The sequence below is a fragment of the Castor canadensis genome, chromosome 2 (genome assembly GCF_047511655.1).
Source record: "Castor canadensis chromosome 2, mCasCan1.hap1v2, whole genome shotgun sequence".
NCBI lineage: Eukaryota > Metazoa > Chordata > Mammalia > Rodentia > Castoridae > Castor > Castor canadensis.
This window is the reverse complement of record NC_133387.1, coordinates 12,162,845-12,172,290: the sequence shown is the minus strand read 5'-3', so window position 1 is coordinate 12,172,290 and position 9,446 is coordinate 12,162,845.

Below are 9,446 nucleotides of genomic sequence, written 5' to 3'. Positions count from 1 at the left end.
ACAGCAGGATATTTTGATATATCTATCTTAGAAACTGATAGATCAAGTAGATAAAACATGATTGAGCATAAAATATTATCTAAAAGGGAAAACAAGTTCTTCTAACATACATGTAAATCATAATCTTTTAAATAAAAAAGACTGATCAAATAAATTTAATTAAAAGCTAGGCGTATTGTGTCATATAAAAAAAGCTGTGTGACAGCAACTAAGAGATAGCATAGATAAATGGGACCTCATAAAACTAAAAAGCTTCTGTTTATCAAAAGAAATGGTCTCTAAACTGAAGAGACCACCCACAGAGTGGGAGAAAATATTTGCCAGCTACACATCAGACAAAGGACTGATAACCAGAATATATAGGGAACTTAAAAAACTAAATTCTCCCAAAACTAATGAACCAATAAAAAAATGGGCAAGTGAACTAAACAGAACTTTCTCAAAAGAAGAAATTCAAATGGCCAAAAAACACATGAAAAAATGCTCACCATCTCTAGCAATAAAGGAAATGCAAATTAAAACCACGCTAAGATTCCACCTCACCCCTGTTAGAATAGCCATCATTAGCAACACCACTAACAACAGGTATTGGCGAGGATGCGGGGAAAAAGGAACCCTCTTACACTGTTGGTGGGAATGTAAACTAGTACAACCACTCTGGAAAAAAATTTGGAGGCTACTTAAAAAGCTAGACATTGATCTACCATTTGATCCAGCAATACCACTCTTGGGGATATACTCAAAAGACAGTGACACAGGTTACTCCAGAGGCACCTGCACACCCATGTTTATTGTGGCACTATTCACAATAGCCAAGTTATGGAAACAGCCAAGATGCCCCACCACTGATGAATGGATTAAGAAAATGTGGTATCTATACACAATGGAATTTTATGCAGCCATGAAGAAGAACGAAATGTTATCATTCGCTGGTAAATGGATGGAATTGGAGAACATCATTCTGAGTGATTTTAGCCGGGCCCAAAAGACCAAAAATCATATGTTCTCCCTCATATGTGGATGTTAGATCAAGGGCAAACACAACAATGGGATTGGACTTTGAGCACATGATAAAAGTGAGAGCACACAAGGGAGGGGTGAGGATAGGTAAGACACCTAAAAAACTAGCTAGCATTTGTTGCCCTTAATGCAGAGAAACTAAAGCAGATACCATAAAAGCAACTGAGGCCAGTAGGAAAAGGGGACCAGGAACTAGAGAAAAGGTGAGATCAAAAAGAATTAACCTAGAAGGTAACACACACGCACAGGAAATCAATGTGAGTCAATGCCTTGTATAGCTATCCTTATCTCAACCAGCAAAAACCCTTGTTCCTTCCTATTATAGCTTATACTCTCTCTACAACAAAATTAGAGATAAGGGCAAAATAGTTTCTGCTGGGTATTGAGGGGGTGGGGGGGAGAGGGAGGGGGCGGAGTGGGTGGTAAGGGCGGGGGTGGGGGAGGGGGAGAAATGACTCAAGCCTTGTATGCACATATGAATAATAAAAGAAAAGAAAAAAAAAGCTGTGTGAAAAATCTGAACTCGTACTTATTGTCTTTGAAAGAAGATCATTTAAGTCTTGATTTTTGCTGTATCTAGTAATTACTGTATAAAAGGAGAGACACATGGAAATACTTTTCAAAAGGGCCACAAAATGGTATTATTTTAACTCAGAGAATTTGATCTTTGCTGTCAGTATCTCATCCTCAACTCTTCCTGAAACTTCAGTGCCATTTGCTTCCAAAGCTCAGATTTTTTTTTCTTTTTGTGGGCCTGGGGTTTGAACTCAGGGCCTTGTGCTTGCTAGGCAGGCACTTTACCACTTGAGCCACTCCACCAGTCCCAAAACTCCAGTTTTTTACTTGTGATTCTTAGAAATGCTATTCCCAAATGATGATCAAACAACACTCAGGAGTCGCTCAGCAAGGCAAAAAGAAAACTTCTACTTCTGCAGAAGAGTGTAGCCACAGAACATAGTCTGATATGCAGAACACAGAGCAGGGAGCCAGCTCAGTTTTTATCTCTTTACCCCTCACCCTGATGGATGGTTTGGGTTCACAACCTTCCTAGTTGGCTAGCTATTGTTTGCGGTAAGGGCACGGTTTTCCAAAGCAGTGACATTTTTATAACTTAGCGGGAAAGTGATTTCTCAAGGTCCCCTGAAGATAGGGACTGACATTTAACTCATCAAGCAGTTTGTGATTAGGACATCTGGTGGTAAACAGCTCTTTGTCTAACTGCAAGAACTTTGTAGAGTCAAGCAACGTTTCACAAAGCACGTAGGCAGAAATTCCGGGAGGTTAGCTAGCATCTGTACACTAACTCCTTTGACAGAAAGACCTAACTTTAGTTGATTCTCACATACATAACCTATTAGAAAGGATTAGTGTAACTGATATACTCATTCACAGTAAGCCATTCAGTATAAAATCATCTCTAGAACTTATTTTTCTTCTTTATTTGGCTTTCATATGAACATGATATTTCTATTTTCATTATTTATCATGAGTACCTAAAGAGACTCTGTGAGTGTCAAAAACAGTTTAAGTATTAATTTTTTCAAATCAAGACAATAGCTTTGTAAATAAATGAATAGCAATTTAAACTGGTTAAAAGTAATCAACTAATACATCAGTAAAAAGTAGCAAGGTGCAACCTATTTTGGTAAAATACATTTCTGTAAAGCGTACAAATATAGGTATGTATATACATGCATACATATATTGCTACATTGATATATAGAACATATATAATTGCTATATTTAGTAAAGTAAAAGTGATAGAAGAAAAGTAGATTATGAATTGTGTGAAAGCTCTTCTTTCCAGAATAAATTTAATTTTTTGAACACATAAATATTATACATTTGTGCATGAAAATGATATGAGTAAATGTATTTTGCATAGAGTCAAGTTTTGAGGAAGACATTAGGGAAGGTTTTATTAGTATTTGAATCATAAATGAAATGGGCATTTCTAGAACCACTTGTTTTGTCCTTTGTTAACTAAGAGAGTTAAAGCAGAGACAGTTTTCTTCTTTGAACTCAGAGACCATAGGAGGACCGAGATTCTCTGCTTCTGCCCACAGTCCACCTGCCTCCTTTCTCTTCTATTTTCCCTTCCTTTGCACACTCCAATAAATGGAATGTTGGTGAATAGCAGACAAGAACTAACAATAACAATAATGAAGAGTCAATCCTAAAAATCTTTTTAAAATATAACCTGTTTCGATTTGATATTTAAAGTAGATATGTCATATTAGTTTTACTGAAAAAGCATTTGCTCACCAAAAGTAATCAGAAGGGTATTTCCATTTCAATGTACATCTGTTAGGATTCGTAATAATTCTCTGTCTTAGACAGTGAAGATGGCTTATTAAACATCTGTTTTCTCTTTTCTTTTTATGCCTTTGATTTGTGGGGCATTTAAGCTTCCATTTTCTCATTTGCTTTCTTTTATACTCTTTCCAAAGAATAGATTCATAACAGCAGCAAGGTGAAAAGAGGAAAATACCAAAAACTAGACATGCTTATGATGTCCTCCCACCAAAGGCAGAAAACCAAAGTCTTTCAAAAGGACCTAACATTTCTTTTGAAGTTGGCCAACTTATCTCTGTCTACTCTTTATGAAGCTAACTGGAGAGGAAAATCACATTTGCTTCATGTTCCTCAGACCTCCCACAGTGCTGCAGCTCTGCTCTTAGGAAAATGTACACAGTTGCTTTTCCATAAGGTTTCTGAATTTGAATGTAAATGTACTTGTACGTTTTTGAATGTGAGCCTGTTTTCTATATCAAAGCTTAATGGAAATCAGAAGCCTGTTAAATAAACTCAGCATTCAAAACTATGTTTCCCGATACTTTCCATAAACCCTGGCTCCTTCATAATTATTCTTTTTAAAAATTATTCATTTAATTACATGTGCATACATTGTTTGGGTCATTTCTCCCCCCTTGCTCCCCTACCCTACCCACTCCTCCCCCCTACCACTGCCAGTTCCAGGCAGGTCTGTTCCTCCTTTATCACTAATTTTGTTGGAGAAAAGACAAGCATAATAAGGAAGACAAAGCATTTTTGCTAGTTGAGTTGAGGATGTGAATGGAATTGTTTTCATATATTCCTTCTCAATTTGTTCATTGTTGGTGTACAGAGAAGCTAAGGATTTTTGAAAGTTGATTTAGTATCCTGCTACCTTTTGAAGCTGTTTATGGTGTCTAGGAGATTTGGGTAGAGTATTTTGGGTCTTTAAGGTATAGGATCATATCATCTGCAAATAGGGATATTTTAACAGTTTCTTTACCTATTTGTGTTCTTTTTCTTTCTTCTTTTTGCCTAATTGCTCTGGCTAGAAATTCCAGTACTATGTTGAATAGGAGTGGGGATAGTGGGACCCTTATCTCACTCCTGATTTTAAGGGAAGTGGTTTCAGTTTTTCACTATTAAGTATGATGTTGGCTGTAGGTTTGTCATATTTGCCTTCACAATGTTGAGGTACATTCCTTCTATTCCTAGTTTTCTCAGAGATTTTATCATGAAGTGGTGTTGGATCTTGTCAAAGGCTTTTTCTGCATCTATTGAGATGATCAAGTGGTTTTTGTCTTTGCTTCTATTGATGTGCTGTATTACATTTATAGATTTGCATATGTTGAACCACCTCTGCATCCCTGGGATGAAGCCGACTTGGTCATGGTGTATGATCTTTCTGATGTGTTGTTGGATTTGGCTTGCCATTATTTTATTAAGGATTTTTGCATTGATATTCATTAAGGAAATTGGCCTGTAGTTCTCCTTTTTGGAAGTATCTTTGTCTGGTTTTGGGATGAGAGTAATATTGACTTCATAAAATGAGTTAGGCAGTGTTCCTTCCATTTCTATTTCATGGAACAATTTCAGGATAGTTGGTATTAGTTCTTCTTTAAAGGTCTGATATAATTCAGCTGTGAATCCATCAGGTCCTGGACTTTTCTTTTTCTGAGAGGCTCTTGATTGCTGCTTCAATTTGTTTTTGTGTTATAGGTCTATTCAGGTGATTAATATCTTCTTGGTTCAGATTTGGGTGGTTGTAAGTTTCTAGAAATCTGTCCATTTCTTCAAGATTTTCAAATATGTTAGCGTATAGGCTCTCGAAGTAGTCTCTGATGATTTTCCATGGTGTTTGTTGTTATCTCCCTTTTTGCATTTCTGATTTTACTGATTTGGGTTTTTTCTCTCCTAGTTTTAGTCAAGTTTGCTAGGGATTTGTCAATATTATTTATTTTCTCAAAGAACCAGCTTTTTGTTTCATTGATTTTTTTGTATGTTTTTTTTGTTTTTGTTTCTATTTCATTGATTTCAGCCCTTATTTTAATTATTTTTTTTCCTTCTGCTTGTATGAGATTTGCTTGTTCTTGTTTTTCTAGGAGTTTGAGCTGTAGTATGAGGTCATTGATTTGAGATCTTTCTGTCTTTTTAATGTATGTACTCATGGCTATAAACTTTACTCTTAGGACTGCCTTTGCTGTGTCCCATAGGTTCTGGTAGGTTGTATTTTCATTTTCATTAACTTCCAGGAAACTTTTAATTTCCTCTTTTATTTCATCAATGACCCATTTGTCACTGAGAAATGTGTTGTTCAGCTTCCAATTGTTTGCATGTTTTTTTACTGCTGTTTTTGTTGTTGATTTCTAGTTTTAGTGCATTGTGGTCAGATAGAATGCCTGGGATTATTTATTATTTATATTTTCTTATATTTGCTGAGCCTTGCTTTGTGCCCTAAGATATGGTCAATTTTGGAGAAGGTTCCATGTGCTGCTGAGAAGAATGTGTATTGTGCAGAAGTTGGATGAAATATTCTGTAGACATCAGCTCCATCTATTTGATTTATAGTGTGGTTTAGTTGTAGGATTTCCTTACTGATTTTTTTTTATGGATGACCTACTTCTTGGTGAGGGGAGTATTAAGGTCTCCCGCTATCACTGTGTTAGAGTTTATATATGTTTTTAGTCCTTCAGAGTACGTTTGATGAAATTGGGTGCATTGACATTGGGTGCATATAGATTGATAATTGTTATTTCCTTTTGGTGTATTTCCCCTTTTATTAGTATGGAGTGTCCCTTTTTTATCTCATTTCATCAATGTAGGTTTGAAGTCTATGTTATCTGATGAAGTGTTGCTACTCCTGCCTGTTTTTGGGGACCATTGGCTTGGTAAATCTTCTTCCAACCTTTCACTCTCAGCCAGTGCTTATTTCTGTTGATGAATTTGGTCTCCTTTGGCAGCAGATTATCAGATATTCCTTTTTAATCCAGTTTGCCAATTGGTGTCTTTTGATGGGGGAATTTAGTCCATTAACATTCAGTGTTAGTATTGATAAATACATGGTGATCCCTGTCATGTAGTTGTCTTTGTTGATTAGAGGTGTGATTATGTGTAGCTGAAACAATGTTACTCTCTACTTTCTTGTCTTTTCTTCTCCTGTTGTTTGGTATTGCCTGCCCTTTCATGGTTTTGTATGCTTTCATTTTCTGTGTGCAGAATTCCTTGGAGAATCTTTTGTAGTGGTGGCTTGGTGGTCAGATATTGTTTTAGTTTCTGCTTATCATGGAAGACTTTTATTGTTCTATCTATTTTGAATGATAGTTGTGTAGGGTAGAGTATCCTAGGATTGAAGTTATTTTCATTCAGTGTTGGAAGACCTCACTCCATGTTCTTCTTGATTTTAATGTTTCTCTTGAGAAGTTTTGCTTGTGATTTTGATGGGTTTACCTTTGTATGTTATTTGTTTTTTCTCTCTTACAGCCTTCAATATTCTTTCTCTAGTCTCTGTACTTGTTGTTTTAATGATAATATGTCGTGGGTTAATTCTATTTCGGTCAGGTCTGTTTGGTGTTCTGGAAGCTTCCTGTACCCGAATGGGCAGTTTTCTCTAGATTTAGGAAATTTTCTGTTATTATTTTGTTGAATATATTACACATTCCTTTTGCTTGCACCTCTTCTCCTTCTTCAATGCCCATGATTCTCAGGTTTGGTCTTTTGATGAAGTCAGTTTGTTCTTGCATTTTCTTTTCACAGGTCTTGAGTTGTTTAACTAATAGTTCTTCAGTTTTTCCTTTAGTTGCCATTTCATCTTCAAGTTCTGAGATTCTGTCTTCTGTTTGCTTTATTCTGCTGGAATGGCCTTCTATTTTTTTTTGTATTTTTGTTTCATTCTTTTTTCTGAGGTTTTCCATAATGTGGATCTGGGTATCTGTTTTCTTCATTTCACTCTAAATCCTGTACTACTTTACTTTCAGGGAGAGAATGGTTTCCATCCCCTTTTCTTCTTCCCATATTTCCATTAGGTATCATTTCTGTCCCTGGACTATGTGTAATTTAGTATTAGCTGGGTTACAATATTAATACTAACAAAACCAAGAGAAAAGGATAAAAAAGAGAAAAAGAAGGAAAGATAAAAGGAAAAGAGAAGAGAGGAAAAAAGAAAAAAAAATGGGCGAGATGGTGGGTGATCAAATAGCAAACCAGGCAGCCAAACCCTTAAAGAATGGAGAAAAAAAATTAACAGTTCTGGAATAGTAGAAATGCAGGCTTAGTTGTTCTATTACTCCTTTATTATCCAGTCCTGTCTGTATGTGTCTCTTAGGAATGCTTGGAGCCCTCTAGTGGTGGCCCAAGTGGGATCCTGGTGGAGCAGTTATCTGGAAAGCCTGTAGAGCTGGGGCCTTGCTCCACCTGAGGGGCAGGGATCCCAGTGGGATAAGGGCTGTGGCTGTCTCATGCTAAACTGGTGCCTGGCCCCAAGCAGCAGGGATCCTGGCAGGGTGGGGATTCAGTCATTCCACACAGATCTGGGGCCCGGCAGGGCCTGAGGGGCATAAATCCCAGCAGGTTGTGGATCCAGCTCGGGGCTGGGGTCTGGAGCTGCTGAGGGGTGAGTGTCCCTGGGGTGCATGGATCCGGCGCAGCCTAAGAGGCAGGGGTCTCAGTGAGGCATGGATCCAGCACGGGTCTAGGTCCTGGCACAGTCTGAGGGGCGGGGGTCCTCGTAGTGCATGGATCCTTTGCAGGGCTATGGCCCATGCAGCCTGAGGGGCAGAGAGTCCAGTGGAGCAGAGCAGCAGCTCTGCAGGCCTACAGGATGGGGACTTGGTAGGATGGGGACTTGGTAGGCCGGCTGTTCTTTTATTAGGTCGTGGCGTGGAGAAGCCTTCCACTATCTAAGGGGTTAGAGTGCCGTATTGGTGCTTTACCTCAGCCAAGTGTGTCTCCAGCATCTCAGCAGGGTGCCTGGCTCAGGAGCTCACGAGGTCTGCAGCTCTGTCTCAGTTGCCATCTTGGCTCTCATTCTTTTTGTAATTGACTCATTTACTTCATCAGGATGGATCTAGTTGACATATTTGATGTAGTTTTAAACTTTCAACCCTTGTCTTCTTCATCATTTAACATTTTACCTGCCACTATCAAGTACTGTGTTCTCCTTGCCCAAGAATACAGGTAACTGGTACAGATAAAGAATTCCTAAAACTACTTTGCATTAGCTGCAGGCTGTAGCTGGCCCAGCTGACCCACCCTAAGACACATCATCTCCTTATTAAGTCATTGACCTGTCTCTCTGGAACAGAGTAGATAAAAACTACATGGGGATCAAACTTCTTACTTTGGCCTCGTGAATGATTTAAATACTGATAAAAGGGCTGGTCGGTCCTTCATATTGTGTATTCTTAAAAATTACTGTTGGGCTGTTCAGTTGCTTCTATTATTTCTTATGCTCTCTTTCAGAATAATTATTAGTGGAACCAGATAACAAGGCATGGGTGTGTGAATTTATTCTCCTGTCCAATGACTGGGACAATCTAATTTCCCTTTTTGTCCTGTTCTTCATCATATACCTGGTGACATTGCTGGGGAACTTTCTCATTGTTCTTCTGATGAGACTGGACAGCTGACTCCATGCTCCCATGTATTCTTTCTCACCAACTTCTCCCTTGTGGATGTGTCTTATGCCACAAGCATAGTCTCTCAGCTGCTGGTGCATTTCCTTGCAGAATATAAAGTGATTTCATTCCTGTGCTATGCAGCTCAGTTATTTTTCTATCTGGCTGTGAGTTGGATTGGTTTTAATATGTTAGTGACAATGAATGGTTGATGAGATCATGCAGGACAGAAGACAGAGGCCTAGAAATTGAGGCTATGTCCATGTAGTAGGGAAGACAGTCACTGAAGCAATTATAATGTAACAGTAGGAAGAAAGTTTTAGATTTAGACTCAAGAGATAAGAACACATTGTTTACATCACAGACAACTTGTCCAAAGAATACTTGAATAAAGACATGGTAGAAGGCACATCTAGAAACCAATATTGTGGAGTATATGAAAGGAAAAGTCGTCATGTTGAGCATAGGTAGGGCTAAGTCATGCAGGGCTTTAAGATAGAACTTTGAGCTTTTGTCTGATGGCAATGAGGAGGTACTAAC